Consider the following 24,451-nt stretch of genomic DNA (forward strand, 5'->3'; position numbering starts at 1 on the left):
AATGGGCAAACAGACTAATAAAGGCCGCCTCCAACCTAAGCTTCGGGGAGTGAGCAGCACGCCCGTGACCTTGTTTGGGTGGCCGCCTTTCTAACTGCGGGCTCGGCCAACCGGACGGCCGCTCCCCTGCCGTCTGCGGCTAAGCCGCGAAGGTGGGAGCTTCTGCCTCTCCCCCCAGCACTTCACAGCCAGTGTCCGACTCCGCCACGCAGAAGCAGGACCCCACGGCAGGGATGAGCCAGTTCCTCTGCCGCCACCGGGCCCACTCGCCGCCTGTCCCCACGTCCAGTCCCTGGAAAGCAGGTCGCGCCTTTGCTTCACGTGTGAGGAGGCGATCACCAGTTATTTATGGCAGGAAGGAATATTATCCTCGTGTCACTCGGAGCCGGGGGGAGGAGTCGAGGGTGCAAGGCCCCCACACGGCTGTCTGTGGTGAACCCCCACCTTCCGCGGGGCCCTCGTAACCTGCCCCGAGGAACCGCCATGGCACGCGGGGGGGGGGAGGAGGGGGAAGAGCGCGAGCGCGCAACTGAGCATGCGCGGAAGGAGACTGGCCCTCTTGCTTTACGTCCCCCTCCACCCCCCGCCCTGCCGGCCCTGCTGCGCGAGCCGCGTCGCCCTCGCCCTCTTCTCCCCGCCCCGCAGGCCCCGGGGACCAGGAGCGCTGGGTATCTGGCGCCCGTGCGAGATGACGCACATGCGCGCGAAGACGTGGGGACGCAGGCGGGCCGTAGAGAGCGTGAGTTTCCGCGTCTGTTTGGCACCCCGTGCGTCGTCTGTGCTGCGGGGTGTCTCTCGCCCTTTTCCCAGGGCCGCGGCGCGGGGCGCTGAGGGGATGCGGGGCGCCAGTCGGCACTTCCGGGGCCGGGCTGGGGGCCGGGCTGGGGGCGCGCTTCCGCACTCCGGGCACCCTGGTCAAGTCCGGGAGCCCGTGGGTGCTTCCCGCAGCGAGTCGCCCTGGGGTCCCATCGTCTGCACAGCGGCCTCTTCTTGGGGCTGACCGCCCCGGGAGCTACGTGCTGGGAGGATGGGGTTGGCTCTGTGGGAGTTTGAAAAGACTCCTTCGGAAAGCAGGAAGTTGAAAGTGACGTTGCGTCAGCAACAACTTGCAGTTTCAGGCGCCGGAGGGGTAACTTTGTTTCTATGAACAAGTGTGTGGCGAACACAATCCTCACTAGTGGTATTTCTCTTAATAGGGGATAGGAAGTCCGCATGTGGATTTAACCCTTTTTCTAGTCACACCTTAAAAAGCCTGTCCAAAAATGGATCACATGCTTCATTTTTCCAAACTGCATAAACTTTTGAAGACTCAGGATTGCTATTAGAAGGAATTTCTGCATTGTCATGATTCAGTCATCGAGTTGTGTAGGTCTTTTTGCAGGACACTCAGAGGCAGCTGGATTTTGCTGCTTTTAGTCTTAAAAGTCTAATGTCTCACATTTATGTCGCTTTTTTTTTTTTTTGCCAGCTCCAATAAAGTATAAATTTAAAGACTTATAATTTGCTGCTCACATGGCAGCTTGGGGAGGCAAGTAATTTTACAAAGAAGAATAGCAATACACTCCTAATCGTCCCAGGACTACTAGCATCAGCATCACCTGGGAACTTGTTGGAGATGCAAATTTTGGGGTCTTATCCCAGACTTAACCAGAAATCTATTTTAACAAGATTTGCAGTTAATCCACTGCACGTGGGTGCTAATGTGAATATTGCTGTCGTGATAAAGAGGAGAAGTCACAGAATGGAATGTGAAACCAGGTGAAGCCTTTCCTAGGTGTAAGACCTTGGGATCAGTTAAAGGTTTCTTCGTAGGGCTGTAAATATTCAGTGTGAAAAAGCAGGGAAGATAAGTTTAACACTAACACAAGTAAGAAAACACTCAAAGATGAGATGTTATTTAATAGCTTGTTAGAACTGCATAAAGTTAACTACTTAGATCGTGCTGAAAGGATTTTCATGGTGTTCAGTGTGAGTTGAAGTTCCTGAATATTATGACCATGGCTTAGAGGGCATTTTATTTATTTCTGGATTCTAATTATAGTCTATATAGTCAAGATTGTTGGATGCAGGATATTCTGTTGAAAGTTATAGCAGTATGTTCTAATACCAGTGCTATTGGGGCTGCAGTATTTTTTTTTTTTTTTACAGGTTGGTTGGTTGGTTGGTTTTTAAAATATGCCCCATGCCCAATGTGGGTCTTGAACTCACCACCGAAGATCAAGAGTTGCAGGCTCTACCGACTGAGCCAGCCAGGGCCCCTGGAACTGTAGTATTTTTTTTTTTTTTTTAAGATTTTATTTATTTATTTGACAGAGAGACAGCGAGAGAGGGAACACAAGCAGGGGGAGTGGGAGAGGGAGAAGCAGGCTTCCCGCGGAGCAGAGAGCCCGATGCGGGGCTCGATTCCAGGACCCTGGGATCATGACCTGAGCCAAAGGCATACGCTTAAGGACTGAGCCACCAGGCGCCCCTCCTGGAACTGTAGTATTTTTAAGAATGAGATAAGTAATTGTGTTAAAGAGTAGCTTTTAATTCTTTGGCCTTTTGGTCTTTTCAGCTTAATTATACCTTCTCTTGATCCAGAACTTGGTAAACAAGTTGGGTGGATAACCAGAGATAAGCCTTAGCCATAGAGCTGAGGGGTGTTAATGACTTGCATGCAGAAGCCTAGGCTGAAGATGTTTCTGCCCTTATCTTTCTTTCCCATGTGTCATGTAGATCCAGGAAGTGGAGGAGGCCTCATGGTAACTACTCCCTATACCCCTGTTTCCTGGAAGCATCACAGGAGCTAAGTTAGCTGTGCCCTTCACCTGCTGTTTTTTTTTTTGGATTGTCAGTTGCAGGGTTTACTTACAACTTTTCCCTTCCCTTTTCCCGGGGGTGGGGGGTGGGGGGGTGTATTTTGGATTTGAAGCAGTTGCCATAAAACCTAGACTCATTCAATTTTGAGAAGGATCAGTGCCACACCATGGCTAAACAACATGTCACTTTGATTAGAGCACACTGTTCCTGAGCCACACCATGGCTCTTAGATACTGTGGGTGAGAGTTTTCGGATAAACATGAGTCACTTTGGATATCTGCTTCTGTAATAAATTTGTTAATACTACCACTAAATTAACACTGTCCCATCATGAAACATTCATTTTTCAAAGGCCCTAAACAATTTTCTTGTTCTCTGTGTTAAAGAGGCAGATCTATGGCAGTGGTTTTGGTCAGACCTTGTTTTGAACCCTGCCTCTACTACTTACTGAGTTCGTTAAACAGATTAACATCCTCTCGGCCTTAATTCTCTCTTTTGTAGAGTAGGAGTCATGGTGTGTGCCTATCTCAGGACATTGAATTAACTGAAAGTGCAAAGCATGTCTACCATGTGAAGGCAGAGAGACCCAATAAATGCTGCAGTTGGACAGGGGGAAAAAAGGTAGTTATCACCCCAAACCTAACTTTACCTCATTCATTTCCTCATACTATTTTTATAAATGAGGTAATTTTGTTATTACCTAACTGCACTGCTTTTCTTTTTAAATGCTAAAATCCTGGAGAGTCAAAGCTTTCACGTTGAGAGAAAGCAAACACATGGAAAAAATTAAAACTCTAAAACCTGGTAGAAAAACACTATCTTCAGTTTTATCACTGTAACAGAACAAATTCCATAAAATTGTTTTGGGTGTTTATTGGAAGGTCAAGGTCAGGGGATGATTAATATTTAAGTATCTTCAGTTAGTTAACCAGGACAGTCCACTATAGGGGGGACACTATGTTCCAGGAGGTGGAACCTCACTGAATATATGCACTGTGCATTTATCTTCCATTAAAAAAAAAAAAATATCTCCTGTGTTTTTATGTATATATATTATATATATGAGCATGGAAAATACTTGAAAGGAGTCATACCAGGTCATAGTTTTGTTTACTTGGCAATGTATTATAATATGGAGATGGGGATAAATAATCTGTACATTTATGTAAAGTTACATGGGTGCATGTATATATAAACATCCTTTAAAAAAAAGATTTATTTATTTTAGAGAGAGAGAGAGCATAAGCAGGAGAGGGGAGAATCTCAAGCAGTCTCCATGCTGGGTGTGGAGCCTGATGCTGGGCTCCATCTCATGACCCTGAGATCACGACCTGAGCCAAAACCAAGAGTCGGATGCTCAACCGACTGTACCACCCAGGTGCCCCTAAACATTTTTTTTAAATTTATTTTTAAGATTTTGTTTATTTATTTGAGAGAGAAAGCACGAGCGACTGGGGGAGGGGCAGAGGGAGAGGGAGAGAGAATCCAGGAGACTCCATGCTGAGTAGGGAGCCCAACACAGCTGGATTTCACAATCAGGAGATCATGACCTGAACAGAACTCAAGAGTCGGACACTTAACTGACTGAGTCACCCATGCGCCCCTAAACATTCTTTTAAAAAAACATTTAAAAGATAAATAAAAGCCATTTAAAAGATAGAAATGATGCTTTAAGAAGATAGATTTCCTTTTATGCTTTAGGTCTAGTCACATAAGCAGTGGTCCTTAGATTTTTTTTTTTTTTTAAGCAGGGAACCCTTTTTAGCAGAATCTTACCCAAAAAGCTCAGGAGCTGAGAGGCTTTAAGAGAGGTTGAAGGGCACAGTTCTGCTTGCTGGTGCTCATCTTGAACTTTTTGCAGTGATACTCCAAGGCATGTCCCCAGAACCCTGGAGTCCAGGGCACTGGGTATGAAACTCTTCATCTGTGGGATAGAAATCGTCAAGAGACAGTTATATCTAAAAAGTCATGGCATTAAGAATTATTCTGAGTGGGATTCACAAACTTGTTCTGAAGACAGTTCCCAGGATTTTCGGCAATGTCAAATGTATGTGTAACTTCTCATGCAGAGGAGTGAGTGGTTATTTAAAAAAAAAAAAAAAAAGGAAAGGAAAAAATCCAGTCTTCAATATGACCCATTTTTTTACAAAAAAGAGGAGTTCTATGAATGCTTTTTGAGAAATCATCTCAGGGTTTTTTTTTGATCCCTCTAAGCCGTGACAGCTGTATCACTGTTAAAACTATTTAATATTTTAACTGGATATTGTTTAGCATTACAGATGACTCAAGGAAAAAGAAACAAGAGGTCAATGGAAATATATTACCTGTGTTTATTGTCCCTCTGTTTTTTTGTTGTATGAAAGCAGCTGGTTTGCAATTTGTATGGTAAAGGGTTTTTCTTAAAGAGTTAATTTTTAGTTAATAGTGAGCTTTCATAAGAAAAATAATCTCAAACGCTATTTGTAAGGTTGTTATTAATAGGGGTAGTAGTAATATCACATTTGTCTTTTTTCACACATTGAGCAGGGTTTCCTGGTGACAGCTGGAGTATGGGGGAGGGGGAGTCACTTTCAGTCAGCCTGCTGCTCGGTGCAACATCATGATGGCCATAGTTCAAAGCCTGTGGGATAATTTTGGCTGTATTCAGAGAATAAAATGTGTCAAATTTCTGGGAAGCAATGGATAGGGCAGAAGAGCCATATAAGAGCCCTTTGGGATCTAGATGATAGTCAACTAACAATGTGTGCGTTCAGGTTTGCTTGTTGGTGTTATTTTACCATCTAGTTTCTTGGACATTGTTACATGCACATCATAATTATAAAGCAATAAAGTCTAGTTCCATGGGGGGAAAGGCTCATTACTTTATGGAGAGGAAGGGAGATTGGAAAACAAACTTTGGGAGTGTGCTACGTGCTTTCACATAATGTGCTATTTCATTTATTCTTCACAATGACTCCAGTAAGTAAGTAGAATTTTTCTCATCTATGGATAAAGAAGCAGAAGCTCAGCAGGATTGATTATATGATTTGCCTAAGGCCACATACTAGTAAACGATGGCATCCATATTTGACCCCAAATCTGGCTTCAGCTCCAGGAATGTTCTCATTATACCAACAGCTGTTTCTGCATGGTGTAAACTTGCTTATGCATTTTTAATCCAAAGTCACAATATCAGGATAGTTATGAATGAAATTTAATACATATTACAATGACTTCAACCTTATAAATAATATATAGGGGAGTGTGTATGTGTCTGTGTAGGGTCTGTGTGTGTTGGCAGCTACTTCTAATTTTGGATTTTTTTTTTCCCTTGAGGGATTCTCTTGGGCAACACTGAAAGAAACTTTGCTACATTTTTTTATGTTACAAATACTAGCAATTTGCAGTCATGTGGTTGTAATGAATCAGTTTGATTCTAAGTTGGAACCAATGTAGGAATAAATATTGTGCATACTTCCCACCTAGTCCCTTCCTTTCTACCAAAGTGTTCAAGATTTACTCGTTTCTTTCAAGGTATGTTAATTTTGTATTAATAAGGGACCTTTTGGCTTTCCAAATTTTTAGCTTATAGCTATTATGTCCACCAAGTGATGACTTAAATCCTTTTATTTTTGTGAGATTACTCGCCTGCTTTTGATTATGAGTTTCACAGATCATTTCATCTCCTTCTGCATTGCCCACAGGATAATGGCTGCTCAGTATTTTCATTCTTTATCCCACACCCCATACAAAACCTTAAAACTTATTTTGCTATTGTCTAAACATTCCGTGCACCTTTATATGCATTCCTGTTTTCGTTATCACACCATAATGTCTCTGTTTGTATTTCTGCTCTCTAGGCTTCTAGGCTGTGGTTGCCTGAAAGGACAGTACCTCTCCCTTCATAGGCATTCCTGTTTATTAAATGAAAGAATACAGACAGTGAGATATAAAATTATCTGCTTAATGCTTTTACTGCTATAGTTTCACATTCATTGATTTTCTTCTCCGGGGCTTATAATTAGAGAAATGTGATGAATTACAGGATGGTGGAACAAAGGGGTAAACCCACAGAAAAGCATGCAGGATAATTCCATGATCTTTCTTTTTTTTAAAAGATTTTATTTATCTGACAGAGACAGAACACAAGCAGGGCGAGTGGGAGAGGGAGAAGCAGGCTTCCCACTGAGCAGGGAGCCCGATGAGGGGCTCTATCCCAGGACCCTGGAACCATGACCTGAGCCAAAGACAGATGCTTAATGACTGAGCCACTCAGGCGCCCCTCCATGATCTTTCTTAATAGCCTTTAAGAAGGCTATCAGGTTGAAGGAACCTCTTACTCAATTTCTTTCCTCCTTCTTTCCTTTCCTTTTTTTTTTTTGTAGGTGAATCTAAATGATTCATTGCCTCAAAGTCTAGTCAGAAGTGTTCAAGTGACAACATTTTATTAAGTGTAGAGAGTAATCTTATTTTCAATGAAGAACAAAGGCAAGGAGTATGTTTTGAAAATCAGTAATTAGATGTATTCTTTTAAAAACCTTGTATAAACAAAAGACAAATTTTAGATCATACATTTTTCCTTCTGTGATTACATTTTTCATCCAGTGTCCAAGTTTAGACACTTAGTTTATGGCTTTAAGAGGACTTTGCCTTATTTATGCAGAAGTTGGCTCTTGTGCTCCCATCCTTAGCTGGGTGCGCTCTTCTTTCTCTGGTGATAGCATGGCCATAGCAGACCTTTGCTACCACTTATATAAACAGCATGTTTTGGTTCTCCCATGAGCTCGAGTGCTGTACCAGGAGACAATGAGAGTTAGTAATGCTTGATATAGACTAGAATCTGCTTGCCAGCCCTTTGCAAGTGTAGTGGTTTGGGTAGTGTTTTGAAAACAAAGGAAAGTAGGTTAACTGTGGTATCGGGATAGCTTATTCAAGAACAAGAGATTTACTGGAAGTCTGTGGATAAGCTCAGGGAATAGACAGAAAACCAAACAACCAAGCCTTGGTAAAGGGTAATAGCTAGGTGAGCTCTCAAGGGTTGGGTAAACTTGGTGGACTTGGACAGTACTTTAAGTTTAAAGCTCTGTCCACTCCAGATGTTGTTGGTCTTAGTGTCTCTGCACAAGTTTTAGATTCCAGGGAGAGAGTTATTATGTCAGCTCTGGTCACTATCACCCTTGAGTCAGTGTGGGAAAGGGCACCTTTGATTGTTGGTCCCTCCCAGGACCATATCCAGTGAGGGTGGGAGGCAGCTTCCTGTTCCTGCAAGAATGAGGTATTGTTGCTGCTGGGCAGGCCAAAACTCCAAACTGCCCCCACCACCCAGTGAATAATGGACGTACTGTGTGCTTTGTGGGAACATGAACAGCATCTCTGAAGTCAGCCATGTTCATCTCCCTCTTGACTAGTTCTTGTGCTGGGAGGATTTCAGTCACATACATAATTCACTAACAGTTCTTACACAGAGATTCAGTGGGGGGATGGCTATCATTTTTTTCATTGACTTTAGGCAGATAAACGAAGAAATCTGGTGTGGAGCAAAGGTGAGCATGGAATTGCTCGAATCCTCCTGAAGGGAGTGATGGTGGTTGCTGGCATTGCTGCTCCACGTGTGTCTCCTGGTTAAGGGCCTACGTCTGAATGGCTGTCAGTCGGAGAACTTTAATGAGCCCTCATTACACTAAGACGTGTAGTCTGAGAGAAGGAACTGGCTTATGATTGATACTGGAAATCATAAGTGCTGATGGATCAGAATTGGAGTTGACACTAATTGTCATGGAGCAAAAGTCAAGATTATATACAAAATCCAGTAGTTTCATTTTTACCTGTATAAAGATAATCTAATCATTTCTGTTAAGACTGTAACACTTTAAAAAGGTGGAAAAAAATAAAAACTTTGTCATCTGACTTAGAGACTTTTTTAATCCTAAAATGGAGGCTCATTAAATTCTCAAATTATCAGATAATGTTGACATAAACTCTGGTTTGAGACTTTATTATAAAATTTATTTTAATTAAAAAATGATTTCTGCTTTCATATACATTCCACATACCCCATCATATTGTTTTTAAAATGTATGTATACTTGAATCATATGCAGTTTAAAAATAATGGATCACAGAAAGCCCAGAAAAATGATAATTGGTTACTAAGTTGTAAAAATACTTTAAAGCTATTTAGAATCTTTAATCTTCAGTCTTATTTTAGTTTGTTTACATGGATAAAAACGCTATTATTTCCCAACTTACAATTTTATATATGTAATCTTATTTAATCCTTGCAAAACCAAACGAGCCTGCCTCATGTCCTTTTGCAGGTGAGAAACTGGCAAACAAATTTCTAAGGCATATTGTAGAATTTTTAGCAAAGACCATGCCCTTAACTACTGTCCTATACTGCATACGTTAATATTGCTGCCCCCATATATCTTTTTGACAAAAAGCATTGGGACATTTCTCTTCCCAAAGCCTATCTGTTTACCCTGTTTCCTGACAACTTCTTTATGTTCGGAAACTGTTCAGATGTGTTGTTATTAGCCATCACCTTGAGCTTGTGTTTGCTGTGAATGTTCCTTCATTGCAGCAATATGCCCTGTGAAGCCTTTTGTCCTTTGTGTCTTCTTAGAGTAGCCTGACAGCCTTTCATGTTGAGCTCAGCAAGATTGCTTTTCATTTAACAAAGATGAGTGTTGCTTTCTAGGTGAAAAATAATTAAATGGTTTTAAAAGATGTATTTGATTAACTGGAAGCTGATGTGTGTAAATTAATTATACCTGTAATGATGTCACAGCCTTGTCTTTTGTTATTAACCAGGTAATTGACCAGAAGTTTGGAAGCTTATTGTAACTGACAGTTAGTGGTTTGACCTTGTATGCTGTCTAGAAGTGAAACATGCACAATGCATGTAAATGCAGTTTTTTTCATTGAGCTGCGTGTATTGTCAGAGCATCTGATCTTGCGTTCTTAGTTTTACTCTTCCCTCTTTGCTGAAATTGGTACACTCAAACTATATATTATACTGATTTCTCTGACGAAAAGCATCTGGCCAAACACAAGTGTGGTCTATGTCCTTGAGTAATTATAATCAGAGATAAACATGGCACATTAAGGAAATGTGGTCAAGTAAACAACTGCCAAAATTAAAGGAATCTTGATTTTAAATTCCCCACGTGAAGGAAGGTAAAACAACTTTTGGTAGAGAAGACATAAAGGGGAAAGGTAAGGGCATATTTGATAGGTTGAGAGAGAGAGTTTGTCCCCTCTTACTCTAATTTGTCTGAGAAAGGTCAGGGCACATGGTATTCTAAATCTTTGAGTGATGGGAGCCTCTAGCTTCGGTGAGTTTGGTTAAAAGATAGGATTGTAGGAGTGAAACGGAGTGAAGTGTGGTAATAATGACTGACAAGCAGCAGTTCTTAAGTTAGCCATCCTGCCTCCCATACACTTTACACTAGCGTTATAGCAGCTCTGCTACGATGAGACATAGGCATTCCTGAAATCACCATGCTGTGCAAAATCATGGAGTAAAACCACAGAGTTTATGGTGCAGATGGTGGCAGGAGCAAAACACTCACAAAACTTTGTCAGTGGCTGGGCGCCTGGTGGCTCAGTTGGTTAAGCGACTGCCTTCGGCTCAGGTCATGATCCTGGAGTCCCGGGATCGAGTCCCGCATCGGGCTCCCTGCTCAGCAGGGGGTCTGCTTCTCCCTCTGACCCTCCCCCCCCCATGCTCTCTCTCTCTCTCATTCTCTCTCTCTCAAATAAATAAAATAAAATCTTTAAAAAAAAAAAAAAAACTTTGTCAGTGGTACATTTAAAAAAAAAAATGGTAGCACAGTTACACATGTTAAGTGGTTAAGACATACAAAAATACTACAATAAATACGGCATGTTGCTTTCCAAAAATCCTGAACTGTGCAAGTGAAAGTGGTTGTCAGGGGATTGCAACTTATAAATTATTGTCAAGTGGTAGAGTAAGGATTATCTGGAATTGGGAGGCAAGTTGTAATTGCAGATGTGAATGGGTGTAACTCCTAAAATACTCTCTGAACTTAGGTAGCTGGTAGATGTTTGAGGTGTGTGAGTATGTGCATTTGGTGAATTTCTTTGTAGTTTGCTTCAGCTGGGTGCAGTGTTCTGCTTTCATCTAATGCTTTTTGCAGATGAAATCACACATAATCAAATGGGAAATTTGCATTATGCTTCAGTTGTTCCCTGATATATTAATTGCATTTGAACAAATTTGCTTGTTACAAAACAAGCACTATAGCAGAACTGACCAGACTAGTTAACTTACACTTCTCTAATACAGTTCAAGCATTTATGGTCACAGCACATGCATGCTGTTTCCTTTCTTAGAAATATCTTCCCTCCTTTTATCTTTCAAAGCCTGGTGCAGGCGAGGAAGTTTCATTAAGGTATTCTCTGAATTGGATTGACTTAACATTTCTATAATTAGCACATATTTGTACATTTGCCTATTTCCAAAAAGTGTTGGGTTTAGAAATGACACAAGACACAAGTAAAGGGGGGATAAACAACCAAATGGCTAAGTGGTTCTTAGCAGAAGAAAGCATATCCATTTATTAGGAGAAATTAAGTTTTTTCTAGCTCTGATGGGATTTTGCACAAGGAATAGTAAGTTTGATTGTATAATGTGAAGTTGATTCCTATGTGGCAGTCCCTTGGGGGAGATCGATGTCAAGGCTTCAAATAATATGAAGGTGCATTTCTATAAGAGTCATTCTTCAAAGGCAAAGTGACATGATGTGACCATGCAGCTTTTGAAGATTTGGTAAAACACAGGGCTATAAGTTGGGATAGTGATCCTTTATTCCAGCAATTCTTAAAAGGTAGAAAAGATATTTTTGCTTCTACATGACTTCATTCCCAGATTAAACCTTACTTTGTAGGATAGGACTGCGGGTGTGTGTGTGTGAAAGAATGCCAAGCAGGGTGCATTTCACTGCCCCTCCCCCCCGACCCACCTTTCCAGAGGCCTTCCCAGCAAGGTGCCTGGCCCTGGTGGGAGAAAGAGAAGGCATGGAGGCTTTTGTTCCTCAGCTTCTCTGTTTGTATAGCATGTATATTCCAAAATGAGAAAAAATGACATTTGGGTTATTGTTACTTTTTTGTTTTTAACTTGATTCTTAAATTGATTTTTTTCTTGTTTCTTTTGGCTCTGACTGTGATAATTTCCAAAAGAGGTGGGGTATTTGAATGTTACTTTGTACTACTCTCTTAAATATAGATACACAAATTGACTTGTATCAAGAAAACAATTAGATTTGATAGAGTAAAAGTTTTCTGTAGTAAGATTTTCTGTGTTTGAAATATTTTCAAAATACATATACATTTTGACATGTTTAGTGGAAGTCACCAACTGCCCTTTCTTGGGAAAGACTATTCTTCAGGCTGAGGTTATGCCCTTCCTAATTTTTTTGGTGGTTAAAGTATCATATCTCTTATTAAAAGACAGTGGGGTGACTTCCTGTTTCAGCTCTGACATGTGTAGAGTTTAGAAGTTGTTACCCTGGTCCTCACAACAGGACAAAGGCTGAACAACCTGAAAATCAAGACTTCTTAGATACATCAGAGAACTGAGGACATAGGCAAACTCACTCCCAAATCTGAAGAGGCTTATATCGAGAATCATAGACAAATTTGTGTAGGGGAGGAAAAATTTCTGTTCCCTTCTGTGCTCCTGGGTTCTCCAGTTGTAGCCCTGTAAACCTGACTGACAAAACACAGATCAACAAAAGAAAAACAACTTTATTAGCATTTGGGGGTACACAGAGATGAATAACACAAAGGGATGGTTAGAACTTGGGCTTATATAGCATCTTAACAAAAGAATAGTACTTTTTTGGAGAAGTGACAAGACTAAAAGGACTTTGAGTTTCTATAGGAGGCATATATGTGGGGGAACTAATGGAAGATACAGACTAGTTAGTAAAGTTTGTTATGTAGATTCCACAGGTGGCAGATCAAAGGTTTGTCCCTAGTGATTAACTTTTGTCCTTCCTGGTAGATAGGGACGGGAACACCTATAAATTCATGTCCTGCTGTTAGGTAAATGAGAGGGCAAGGACCTTTACTTATATCTGCTGCTTCTCAGTTGCCTTCAGCTCAGAAAAAATGTTTATGCCAAGTGACATATATTGGTGGCATATTCTGCTACCCTGCGATTAGCTTACCTGGATCTGGGTCCACTGAAGGTAGTAACTAGTAGGACCATTTAAGTGGTAATTTCAGTGACTTTCTGGAGCCTAAGTGTAGGCTACTTTGAGAGTTAAAAACACTCAACTTTTCTGCAGAGACAAACCTGACTCATAACTTCATTTGAAAAACAGGGACTCTGGAGCTAGATTTTATTGTGGTTAAAATTTCTGCTCATCTATAAAATGGGGAAATAATAATAATAATACCTGTTTAATAAAGTTTAGAGGACTGAATGAGACACGTGAAATAACAAAACTAAGACAATTTAGTAATGAGTTTGGTATCTTTATCCAAAGGAAAACAATCCATGGATTTGGGGGCAGGGGATATAATACTCAACAAGCAGTGGATCACTCTTCCCTGGGGATTTTGGGCAAGAGAGAATGGTATAGGATATTAGAAGAGGCAATGTGGAAACAGGGTATGGTTGGCTAGGGGGTAAGGGATTTCCTTATGAGGCTGGCAGGTCCTGTTTTCTAGAGTAAGATGAGCTACCTAAAACCAAAAATGGAGGATTGGTATTAGTGTTTAGATTTCCTTGACAGTGAGGCCTTTCTTGTAAGTATAGACTGACTATGGTTTAGGTTTGTGATATGGGCTGGGCCATTGGTACGGCCTCCATCTGTGGGTCTAGATCTATGAATTAACTTTATCAGATAATAGCACACATGTCAGGCTTGAGAGCAGTACTACCAAAGATGAACTAGTAATATGTGTGTGTAATTGTAGCCAGTGATTTGACTTTTCTTTTAGACCTGTATTTTAGAAAAACTATCAATCAGTAGAAAATGAGTATTTCTGTTTTAAGTCATTAAAACAATAGCTAAGATTTAATGAGTGTTTACTGTGTGCTTGACATTATTTTAAGCACTTTGATGTTTTCAGTCATTTAGTATGTACAGGAATCCTAGGATCATGTTTAGCTATTGTACTTACAACCCCTTTTACGTAGCAGGAAGCTGAGGCTTAGTTTAGGTGACTTGCATAAGTTCTCACAGCACTTAATGCTAACGCCAGTCTGTGGGACCAATTTGGACTCTGGAGCGTGTGCTCTCAATCCCCAAGACACACTGAAAACATACAGTTTTCAGAGAAAATGATAATAGTTTCTGGTGACATCCTATTGACAGTGGTGGGCCATCCATTCTGAGAGCAGTGTGGGACATGAGTGCTTGGTCAGGGAGCCTGTCAGTGAGGAGCCTGGATGAGAGCTGGGCTCTGCGACTGAGGAGGAATTGAATGGGTTGGGGGTTATGGGGGGGCGGGGGAATGTGTCCTGGGTCCGGGAGTGATGCCAGCAGGGCCCTGCCCACATGCCCTTCATGCATTCTGACAGACTTGTAGCCTCCAAGACCTGCAGTTCTTTGCCTGAGTGCTTTCTCTGGCCCCTGTCACTTGCTTTGCCTGCTGTGGAAAGCCACAAGTGACAGGGACTTAAGGCAGACCCTCAGCCCTTTGGGTGATAGCACTGGGGCATATCCATACTAGCTCCCAGATTTCCCAGTGAAATTAAGCCCCAGGCACCCATCATGACGGCTTGCTTGATAATGCACACAGTTTTGGCTGTTCTGCCTTCCCTGTTTTGCTTTCCCACTCCTCCACTAGTCAGTTGGCTTCTAAATAAATTACCATAAATCCCAAGTGTGTCACCTCCAAAATAAATTACTTGCACAGAGACCCTTGTCTTAGTGTCTGCTTCTTGGTGAAGCCCAAACAATGTATAATAATACCAAAACAAACTGCTGTAATCATCAAGAGTGTGCTAATTAAATCCTCATAGCAACCCCTTTTACAGATGGGGAAACCAAGGCTTGGATTGATGAGCTAGTTTGCTCAGGGTAACTAACATAGCTAATAAACAGAACAGCTGGGTGATCTGATCTAAGGCAGCCCTCGTAACCACCGCTTTTGCTGAGCAAAGACCTAGAGACAAGCGTGACCTGATCGGAAAGTAGGCACAGAAGAGTAATAGAAAATAAGGTCAAGTACTCAGTGTTTTAAGTTTAATAATTACAGGGGCCTAAGGGGAGGGTCTCTTGCTCTGCCATTACAAAGCTGCACAAAGAGGTTCTTCCTTTTAGTGGTTGCTTGGGTTGGATTTATGAAATCAGAAGGCCCCCACATTATCTAGACTTTGGCACGTTGGTGATTTTCCCAGAGTTAGGAAAGTGCAGGGAGGAACAAGGCCTGACTGCCCTTCTCAGGGGCCACCATCCTGGTCTTGCACATGCATGTGCACGATTCTGGGCAGGTTTATAGCGAAGGGGACCTTTACACTGCCCCCCTTTCCTGATGATCTTATCCCTGAGAAATCTAAGGCAAGGTGACTTAAGAGGCCCTGTGTCTGTGTATGATTTTCTGAGCGGCCCTCCCCGATTCCACTGAAATTGTTTGAAAGCCATCCAGCAAATGGGCAGCGGTAACGGAGTAGAAGTATCTGTGTGCATAGAAGGACTCCTGCTTACTACAGAATCATGTTCTGCAAAAGCAGGGTAATTCTGTAGAACTATTTTGTGTTTCTCTAAATCTACATCCTTTATCACCCTGTGGGGGTGAAGCACTGTTGCTTCTCTCATTATGTGCATGGAATAATCAGAGCAACTTTTGTTTTTTTAAGATTTATTTATTTTAGAGAGGGGAGGCAGGGAGAGGGAGAGAGAGTCTCAAGCAGACTCTGCTGAGTGTGGAGCCCGACATGACACTTGATCCCATGACCCCGAGATCCCGACCTGAGCCAAAACCAAGAGTTGGGTGCTCAACCGACTGCACCACCCAGGCGCCCCAGAGCAACTTCTTACCTCGTTTGAAACAAGAAACAGTTGTATGCACTTTGTCTTTTTCTTTCTCTGAGCCTAATTCTGCCTCGCCTATGGTAGATGGTCAGTATGTTGTTTGTTGACTGATCGCATAGGTGACTTTGTTAAAATTTAGCCTCTTCCAGGCTGAGAAGGAGTTTAACTTTCTTCTGCCAGGCCAAATGGATGGATTTCTCCCTGTGTGTGCATCTCTGTGTCTCTTTCTCCATCTGTATATCAGTCTCCGTGTTTGATGCGTGTGTTTGGGGAAGATAGATCAGTCTTATGACTAGACTCATACTTTCTGAGCTTTATGTGCCACAAAGCAGCTTGATGATCCAACTCAGCCTGAAGAAACGGCCCATTCCAGAGGTTGGTGTTCTTGGACACTCAGAACCCCAAAGCAAGGAGCAGACCTAGGCTGAGTAAAACCAGAACAGCTAGCAGAAGTTGGGGACAGAGTGCTATCTCATCAAGAATAGTTTCTCTGGTTCCTTTTATTTATTTATTTATTTATTTTTAAAGATTTTATTTATTTATTTGACAGAGAGACAGACAGAGAGGGGGGGAACACAAGCAGGGGGAGTGGGAGAGGGAGAAGCAGGCTTCCCGCCGAGCAGGGAGCCCGATGTGGGGCTCGATCCCAGGACCCTGAGATCATGACCTGAGCTGAAGGCAGTCGCTTAAACAACTGAGCCACCCAGGCGCCCCTCTCTGGTTCCTTTTAATCTTCATTATGCTTTTGACCTGAAGTTTTCAAATTGCTGGGGGAATCCCCAGAATATTGCTCAGCATGACCAAGGCTTTGTCTTTTCCTTTCACTTTGACAGAATCCCTGGTTCCTTGGAATGTATGGTGAATCTTAATTTCCTCTATTCTGTGTAAATAAATTGGCACCCAAAGCTCTTCTGTTGTTACTGTTCTTGAAACTATTTTAAAGCATTTCCTAAATCTGAAGTTCCTTTCCTGAGTCTTTTGCCTTTATGCGAAGCCAGCTCATTGTTCCCCAAAGCAGAGACTTTTCCACAAGTTTGATGACATGTGGCCCCATGATAGAGCCAGAGGAGACAATGATCTTGATTCTCTGGTTCCTAGAAGGGCTTGGCCTAGTTCTGCAGCCTCAGCTCAAGTACTACTTCAAGAGTTATCTCTTGACCAAGATCACTGAGTCAGATGGGACAGTGGAGGAGCTCCGGGCGCTGGTAGACAGTGAGGGCAGGACAGAGACCCAGTAACCCATCAAGATAATCCATGATCACCAACACTTTCAGCCCTGGGTGAAGCCTTTTCCCATCCTCAGTCAGTCCCTAGTGAAGTAGAAAAACTTGGTTTTTGTTGTGATAGTGTTGGTGGCTTTCTGTGTTTTCTTGTTTTATCTTTTACTTCTTTGGCCTTTCTGTCCCCTTTCTTAATGGTGGGGCCGGGATGGAAGCTGATGTCTTCTTTTTAAACTTGTGTACTTTCTACTGCACCATATTCCCTCTTAGGTGAAGCTGATGGAACCTTTGCCTTAAGCACTCTGAATCTTATCACTTCCTGAATATTGTTAAGAATCCACAGGAAAGAACAGATTATCAGGTCCTGACCTGACAGTTTCTTTTGGTGATTCCATTTATTGCAGTGGGCATGTATTTCTGTGGCTCAGAGTAGATGATTGTATTATTTGAAATCACTTTCCCATCTTTAATTGAAACTACTCTTTTCATAGCTACCACCTAGCTCTGCCTCAGTTATTTTTGTGTTTATAAAATAAATTTTATTAAAATATCTGCATGCAGCGGCTCCAGAAATTCTGATGGCTCTAGAATTTCTGTATCTAAGGGTCTCAGAAGTAGAAATCTGATTGGAAGTGGGGTGCAGGTTTGGGAGCTAGTAACTAGGGGATGCCTTGAAGCTGTGTTTTATAGCAAGCATGCTGTTTTTAATTAGATTTATGTTAATTTAAGGGGGGATGATCATGAAGATTAACTTTCTCCACCAGTGGACACTGTCTCCATATTTCTGAACTATGCAAGTCTTACCCATTTTTTTTTTCCAATCTTGCTAACATACCCTTCTGCCCTCAGCAACTTTATGGTTTAAGCCCCAGAATTTCTTCACATTGGTTTGTTTTCTAGGAATTTTACTTTAAGATGCCTTTTACTTCTTTTGAAGTGTTAAAAACATAATTGTCTCCTTATAATAATTTTTTTTAAAGAGACAATGTATTTCAGTGACCCTCATTGTTGAAAGCAATATCTGACTTAAAATGTATTGCTCTGCCTTATTGCTCTTGGTGAGATCTTTTCATAAAAGGAAGCCCTTTGCTAAATGGTTAAGTATTGAAATCTTCACACTTTTATTCACTTTTTCCTCATTATTATTTAAATTAGTTCTAATAAAATTTTACACTATGTAAGTAGCGATTGAACTAAATATTAAACATTGTTTTATTCCCTTTTCGTACTTTTAAAAAGTTCTCCCAAACTTGAGTTTACCCTCCAAGAAGCGTTTATGTGAAAGAAAAGTAGCTGGCATTTTCAGAGTTCCTAGGGTAGTGAGTTAAGTTAAAAAATATTGATTATGAAGTAGAACTTTGAACTATTTTCTGGCCTGCCTCTAGATCACAGCCTAGAATTTTCAAAGATTTTTATTTAACCACTTGCAGACCTTGGAGACATTTGGTATATGCTGTGGACGTGCAGACCTTTTAGGACAGCTTCTCATAGGAAGGGTCACAGTAGTGGGAGAGAGCACCAGATAAGCAGTTCCACCTGGTGGGAAGGGCTGGATTTGAGTCCTAATAGTCCAGTTTATAAGCACTACCATCTTGGTTTATCTATACGAGAAAAATGGAATTTCTTTCTCTGTCTCATGGTTTCCCACCAAAACTGCTGAAAGGATTTCTATCAAATTGGGCAGTTGTGTTTGGAATGGGCAGACTTAAAATGCAAGCTATGGGATGTGTGGGAAATTTGCTTTGGCGACCTCTGGTGATGAGAGTGCCCCAAGCCTGACTGTCCATCTGTGGAGATGGCCACTAACTAAGTACCTTGGACAGAGAAAGCCGAGGGCTGAAGTTTGAACATCCCCAGAAAGTCTCGAGGGCAGAAGCTCCATTGAGCTGCTCCTCATATAGGTAGCTCTAAAGAGTATGCTTCACACAGGTACCTGGACAGTTAGGTGATTTTCTTGGCAAGTGCTGGGTAGACCAGCTAGTGGATAACATGGAACTAAGTTTGTGTTCAGACATTTGTGAGAATTATATGAAACAAATTAGATATAAATACTTTGAAAACTATAAATAAATGTGTTAGATATTAGTTATTATTGTGGAAGTATGTAAATATTATAAGACTTTGAATCCTAGGCTGAAATGCTTCAAGTTGATCAGGTATGAGGGTAAAAATTTAGTATCTGCTAACATCAATAGGGTGCTTGTTAGGTTTCAGGTACAGTCTGCATGGATGACAAGTATTAACTCATCAACAACTCTATGAGGCAAGTCTTATTATTATTTAGTATATATTTTATAAATGGGGAAACTTAGGCACAGGCTGACTGAGAATTTGACCAAGATCATACAATTCCAAGCAGTTGAGTCAGAATTTGAATGCAGGCCTTAGGCTTCGGAGTCCATGCTGTTCACTACGACACTCTTCAGTCTTATGAAGATGTTGTAGAGAATGCCATCATACATGAGAAACAAGATGGATTGGGGGCAGGGGATAATACGATGAGATTGGATTTTCAGCAAATCTAGTCAGGCATCATATAAGTGGATTGGGGGAAGAGTGTCCAGTGATAAGTGTTTGACTTTTGGTGCAATCTGTCACTGCATGGTATATGCCCTTATTAATGGTTTCTTACTTATCTGGAACATTTTGTTACTTCTTATGTTGTTTTAGTGGTCTCAAATCCCATCCCCCTCAGAGGTCAAGGATTCTGCCTTAATATTCATACTCAAGGCAGGCTATTCTAAACAACAGTTGGGCAGTGTCTTATTAAGGTATGCAAAATCTTACATTTGTTTTCATTGGGAGAGATGGTAGATGAGGGAAAAGAGGAAGGAGGAAGTCTTGTGTCTTAAAAACTCTATGTCTGGTAGCTTAAAGTCAAAACGATTTAGCCGGTTGGCATTCGGGAGATAGCCTAATGGTTATATCGAGCCATGTAAGACAATTTCTCATGTAGTTGTAATGATGAAGCATATGAGGGTGGAGAACCATTGAATGGGTTCTGAAGTCTCAGAAGCCCTCAAAAGGGAAAAGTGCTTTCAATTCCCAGTTTCTTCTGGAAGAGCCAAGTTGTGGATATTTCCGTGAGTGGGATGCAATTACTGAGAGTGTCACAATGTTCATGACTAGATCCCCATTACCTTCTTAATATAATTTGATTCCTGTTTTCATTTTTTATTCATGAAGTCAATTTTCATTCACTTGACTGTTTTCATTTCTTTGGATCTCTCTGCCTTTAATATGAAATAGGAAAACAGAGTCCTACTCTGATTCTTTGACCTTAACATTATTGTGGTTCATGAAGCCACTTAGATCCAGATGGCTAGAAGAAATTTGTCATTTATGTGCAACTTGCCATTAAACAATTATGGTACTCTGACAAAGATTCCACCCAGGACCCCCAGGACTCCCCATTTACTAATCAGCCTAGGTGGATGATGCATTCTGGTAAATTGAACATGGGGTAGTGATGTGAAGCCATACCATTCGCTGTTACACTTAATATTTATTAAGTTTTAAAAGCATAATTTACATGTTACTCATATGACTGTGTATTACATTTAACAACCATATATTGCCTATGAGCTACATAAACTTTGAAATTTCATATATCTGAAAAGAGGAAACAAATTACTTTGCAAGTGTTCAGTTAATTATTGTTTTTTGCTAAATGCAAATACATATGACACTGTACCATTTTCTTATTTTCAAAAATATTTTGGAAATGTACATTTTCTAATTGGGTTCTCTCGGGACCTAAGGAAGCTACTACCTTTTAGGACAAATAAAAGTATTCTAAGAAATTTTATTGGAAGAACAAAGAATTTTATTATTTTGTGCCAGACTAAAATGCTCCCATCTATTGGCCCTATAGTAAGAAGTAAAGAAGACAATCTTGTGTTTGGATTAGAAAAGCCATGAATGATAGGATTCCTGAGAGAGTTAGGGAGTGAGAAGAAGTAGTTGAGTCCAGTGAATTCCCAGAGAGAGTTCATTCTTAGAGAAAAAAAATGCATTGTGTTTTGTGTATATTTTGACCAAGTTAATGCAGTATTTACAATGTGCTAATTTGTTGCACAGCTCTCATAAATTAAAAAGCAGAGGATGCTTTTATGTTTAACATGATCTGCTATTTCCATAGCATTTTTGCTTTGTTTGAAGCAATAAAACATACTAACCCTCTGTTTCTTTCAAAATTTTACAGTATTTATCGTCAAATGAGTGGGCCCAAGCCTATGACCCTGCTACTGAAGTACACTCACATTCACTCTTAACATGTCCCATCCAGGGGTATGGCAGTGCTGAAATCCTGGCAGGTGAACCACAACAATTTCTTTGTGGTTCCGTCTTTCTTTCTGAAGCTTTCTTTTGACCTGAGCTTGTTAAACTGTTTCTCAGAGAGAGAGAGAGGGGGGGAGAGAGAGGGCATGAGTTTCTCTGTATGGTTTTGCATACCTGTCAATATGCGTGTTTATATTATATTTTAAGCAATGAAAATTTAGGCATTTGCTCAATGTCATTAGTCATTAGGAAAGTCTAAGTCAGTACCACTTCACACCTACTCAGTTTGCTAAAACGAAAAAGGTGGATAAAAACAAGCAGTGTTAAGGATGTGGGGAATACAAAATGATGCCGAAATTTGGAAAATGGTTTGGCATTTCCTCAAAGAGTTAAACATAGAGTTACCATATGACCCAGCAATTCCACTTCTAGGTATCTAAGAGAACTGAAAACGTGTGCCTACCAAAAAAATATATACATGAATATTCCTAGCAGCATTATCCATTCAAGTCAAGAAGCAGAGACAACCCAAATGTCCATCAACTGGTGAACGGATGAACACTGTTATTATCAGATGCCCCTTTGGGGATATAGGGCATTTTAACTGAAAATTGAGACATTTACCACTCTAGTAAATTCTAATGATGAAGTATTTTGTGCTTTGTAAGTAGAATTGAAAATCACTGTAATTAGATTTTTTTCCCCTTTTTATAAAACTCCTTTCTCTCCCCTTTGAGACACATTGGTTTCCCAAGTTACGATTTCAGTTTCTTTTGTTTGTTTTAGCCACTTAGCTTTTCTTATTACATACCTGTTTAATTTTTAATTTCTTATTAAAAGTAGATATGGCTATTTTTCCTTTCAATATTTCAAGAAGTCTTCCATTTCTCTCTGTCACAACTTTGATACAGTGCTATCTAGTGTGTATTACTACATAATTAAAATGCCATTTTTTAATCAAATAGTTCTGGCAAAACAACCTATTAAATACACTTTACATGGATCAGAGGTTTATTTCTGTAAAGTTGAGATAAATGTTATAAACATTCTTCTGGAACTAAAATGTAAATGGAATAGTATGCATAGTGCTATGGGGAAGGTCGCTACAATTGCAGGAAAAATACTTAGAAGATGAACAGATCGTAGTCTTTTCAGTCAGTCTTATTTATTGTATAATGTGGATATATTAAAAAATACTCATTTTGAGTCCTTGGGCAAAGAACTTGTAAGCACTGACTATATGCCAGTCATTGTACTAGGCTCTGGGTAATTAGTGGTAATCAAAACAAAGTGATTCTGCCCTTGGCCATTTCTGCTGCAATCCCGGAGCTCCTGTGTTGGGAGCACCTTGTGGAGGGAGCACCGTGACTGGGGCAGAGACCAGAGGTGGGCGGGGTAGTGGTTGTCACAAGTGTGTGGTTATGGTGAAGAGTTTGGACTTTATTCTAACTGTAATGATAGGCCATCGCAGGCTTACTGCAGGGAATCCAACTTCAGTTTTACAGGGATTATTCTGGGCGGTGGTGGAAAAATGGTTGGTGGATTGTAGGAGGATAAGCAGAGAATCCAGTTAGGGAGTTTGTTGTAATCCAGGCAAGGTATGACTGTGGCTTAGATTGGAGTAGGTCTCAAGAGCTAGAAAGAAGTAGATTGACAGAAACTGTGGACGAATTAATGAAGTGTGGTGGATGGGATGGGAGGATAGGAGGGCGATGAGGGTAGAGGACGGGTCAGGGATGTTTGCATCCTGACTTGAACAGCATCTCTGACTTGAACAGCAGGGGAGCGGGAGATTCTGTATCCTGAGATGCTGAACACAGAGGAGGAACAGAATTGGAAGGGATGGGTCCAGCGTTCAGCTTGAGGCAGGTTGAACGTGAGGGAAGGATGGGTTTATGAGCTGGGGGAGTACAGGGACTAGCCTGCTCTTCCTTGGGCTGTGGTAACTGCTTTATGGTCCGGGTACAAGTTAGAATAAATAAATCACTTCCCAAACCAAACAGGCTGAACTGGTTTCCAGCTTATAGATGAGTTGCTATAACCGATCATGCCTCTGTGGTCTCTCTTACAGCTCAGCAGTCTGAACGTTTTTATATATTTGATGAGCAGAACAAAACAACATTCATTTACAGTCAGTGCTGGCTTATTGTGATCTCTTCTCTTTGGTATTCTTAGAACCCTGCCTGCTGGGCCCACAGGGTCAAGTTACAGATGTGACCTTCGCATGGACCACATGGATTTTCTGTGACCCTGTTAGAGGCTGCATCCCTCACTTTTGAAGGCTGACTTGATAGCTTATTTGGAAGGAAAGTGAGCCGTAGAGTTGGTATGAAATATGCCCATTTATTTGTGCTACTGAACACCCCAGACTTACGTTCTATCCACACTGGTACTCTAGTGGCCTTTATTTGTAATCGTGGAGCCCAAAATATATTCTGCACTTCTCAAATTGGCTATGGTTCTGTCTGCCTTCCCATTGAGTATACATTTGTTGGGAACGTGAACCACATCATTTTATTCATCCTTTGATTTTCTATAGCCAATATTTTTTTTTTTCCAGCAAATAGAAATGGGTCATTTAGGGGCTGAGATAGTGAGGGTTTCTGTTCTTTGTGATACCTCTGCTGTCTGGCATGAAGACCGGCATGTGCTTGGCACTTGATATTTATTAAACAGATGAGTGACCTAAGGAATGGCTAAGTAGACATTTTGTGAGAAGGTGGGGGTAATTCAGTTTTCGGAAACCAAGAGATCAGACAGGCTGTATTCTTCCAATAAGATTATGCCCCTGCAACCTACTGAGAAATCAAGGGTGCAAAATAGAAATTTGGGGAGCCAAATGACAAAACGAATTTTAGAAGCCACGAGAGTAGAATTGCATGAGTGTGTGTTGAAGAGAGCAAGAATAGAGGCAGAAGGAAAAGCAGAGGAAGGGGGATTGCTGGGGGGAGAGGGGGTGTGTGGCGCTGCAGGAGAGCACAGGGTCCCAGGGAGACAGGGACCTTCACCAGCCGAAGGTGGTGGTGAGAGGGATGCTCAGGGAAAGGAACCACTGGATTTGGGCAGAAGTCAAGCAAGTGCAAAACGAGCCTGGGTGCAGTGTGAAATACTATTGAGGAAGTTCCACTATCTTTTTGTTTATACTGCTCATCACTAA

At 41.2% G+C, this 24,451-nt stretch overlaps 1 protein-coding gene across 6 annotated transcripts in view; it reads left to right on the plus strand.

The window, feature by feature from the left end:
* Positions 1-581: 581 nt before the first annotated feature.
* The window catches only part of RHBDD1 (rhomboid domain containing 1), a 160,573-nt gene continuing 136,703 nt past the window's right edge, over positions 582-24,451 (plus strand). For all 6 annotated transcript variants that reach the window (XM_054505986.2, XM_045867845.3, XM_045867849.3 and 3 more), the window contains exon 1: positions 582-739. The gene's annotated coding sequence lies outside the window, so the exon portion shown is untranslated. The remainder of the gene's footprint in view (positions 740-24,451) is intronic.

This window comes from Mirounga angustirostris, unplaced genomic scaffold (genome assembly GCF_029215605.1).
Source record: "Mirounga angustirostris isolate CCGP_5_RB_7025 unplaced genomic scaffold, mMirAng1.0.hap1 SCAF_3, whole genome shotgun sequence".
Classification (NCBI taxonomy): domain Eukaryota; kingdom Metazoa; phylum Chordata; class Mammalia; order Carnivora; family Phocidae; genus Mirounga; species Mirounga angustirostris.